The sequence below is a fragment of the Triticum aestivum genome, chromosome 3B, assembly GCF_018294505.1.
Source record: "Triticum aestivum cultivar Chinese Spring chromosome 3B, IWGSC CS RefSeq v2.1, whole genome shotgun sequence".
NCBI lineage: Eukaryota > Viridiplantae > Streptophyta > Magnoliopsida > Poales > Poaceae > Triticum > Triticum aestivum.
In genome coordinates, this window is record NC_057801.1 from 172,550,210 (window position 1) to 172,552,485 (window position 2,276).

The window sequence follows — 2,276 nt, forward strand, 5'->3', positions numbered from 1 at the left end:
ATCGAAAGAGGCGCAGGCCTCCTGCCTGGGATCCTCCTAACTACTCCTGGTCGTCGTCAGCGGGCTGCACGTAGTAGTAGGCACCTCCAGCGTAGTAGGAGTCGTCGTCGAAGGTGGCGTCTGGCTCCTGGACTCCAGCATCTGGTTGCGACAACCAGAAAGAAAGGAAAGGGGGGAAGGGGGGGGGGAAGAAAGCAACCGTGAGTACTCATCCAAAGTACTCGCAAGCAAGGAACTACACTACATATGCATGGGTATATGTGTAAGGAGGCCATATCAGTGGACTGAACTGCAGAATGCCAGAATAAGAGGGGGATAGCTAATCCTGTCAAAGACTACGCTTCTGGCAGCCTCCGTCTTGCAGCATGTAGGAGAGAGTAGATTGAAGTTCTCCAAGTAGCATCTCCAAGTAGCATCTCCAAGTAGCATCTCATAGCATAACCCTACCCGGCGATCCTCCTCTCGTCGCCCTGTGGAAAAGCGATCACCGGGTTGTCTGTGGAACTTGGAAGGGTGTGTTTTATTAAGTATCTGGTTCTAGTTGTCATAAGGTCAAGGTACAACTCCAAGTCGTCCTGTTACCGAAGATCACGGCTATTCGAATAGATTAACTTCCCTGCAGGGGTGCACCAACTTACCCAGCACGCTCGATCCCATTTGGCCGGACACACTTTCCTGGGTCATGCCCGGCCGCGGAAGATCAACACGTCGCAGCCCCACCTAGGCACAATAGAGAGGCCAGCACGCCGGTCTAAACCTAAGCGCGCAGGGGTCTGGGCCCATCGCCCTGAGCACACCTGCACGTTGCGTGGGCGGCCGAAAGCAGACCTAGCATAGTGGCGTTCCAGTCCAATTCGGCGCGCGCCGCTCCGTCGCTGACGTCTGAAGTGCTTCGGCTGATACCATGACGTCGGGATACCCATAACTACTCCCGCGTATATGGTTAGTGCGTATAAGCTCGTCGCCAACTCAGATCAAATACCAAGATCTCGTTAAGCGTGTTAAGTATCCGCGAACGCCGAACAGGGCCAGGCCCACCTCTCTCCTAGGTGGTCTCAACCTGCCCTGTCGCTCCGCCTCAAAGATCCACTCGCGGGTGCTCCACCAGCCGACCCGACTTTAGTCTCCACATGTATCATGTATAAAGTATAGTATATACCCGTGATCACCTCTCGAGTGATCGCGACCCGATAGTATAGCACAGCAGACGGACAAGAATGTAGGGCCACAGATGGAATACTAGCACCCTATACTAAGCATATAGGATTGCAGGTAAAGGTAACAACAGTGGTAATAAGGACAGGCTATGCATCAGGATAGGTATAACAGAAAGCAGTAACATGCCACACTACTCTAATGCAAGCAGTATAGAGAAGAGTAGGCGACATCTGGTGATCAAGGGGGGGGCTTGCCTGGTTGCTCTGGCAAAAGAGAGGGGTCGTCAACTCCGTAGTCGAACTGGGCAGCAGCAGCGTCGGTCTTGTAGTCTACAGGAGAGAAGAGGGGGGGAAGAAACAATGAATACCATGTAAACATATGCATATCGATGCATGACAAGACAAGTAACGATGCTAGGCGTGACCTAACGTGGTATGAGGTGATGCCGGTTAAGGGGGGAAACATCCGGGAAAATATCCCCGGTGTTTCATGTTTTCGGGCAGAGGAGCCGGAGGGGGAAAGTTGCGAGTTCGATAGGTTAGGGGTGTGTGGCGGATGAACGGACTGCGTATCCGGATTCGTCTTGTCGTTCTGAGTAACTTTCATGTTGAAAATATTTTAATCCGAGTTACGGATTAAAAGATATGATTTTCTAAAGATTTTATTAATTTCTAGAATTTAACTAATTATTTAATTTAACCCGAAAATGGAATTATGACATCAGCATTATGTCAGGGTGATGTCAGCAGTCAACTAGTCAGTTGACCTAGTCAAACTGACATGTGGGTCCCACTGTCATTGTCTGTTAACTAATTAACCATGTTAATTAGATTAATTAACAGATTAGTTAGGTTAGTTATTTAATTAGGTTTATTAAACATAATTAATTAAGTTAATTAATTCAATTATATTGTTATTATTATTAATATATTTTTTATCTCCTTTTTTTGACGTTTTGGGGTGGGCCCCAATTGTCATGGGGCCAGGGGAGCCTATGCGGGCGTGCGGTTACGGGCGCCGCCCGAACGAGCACTCGCCCGCAGGGCGGGACGAGGCCGCCGGGGCACCAACGGCGCGGCACGCCGGCGCGGCCAACCGGGGCCACGACGGGCGGAGGC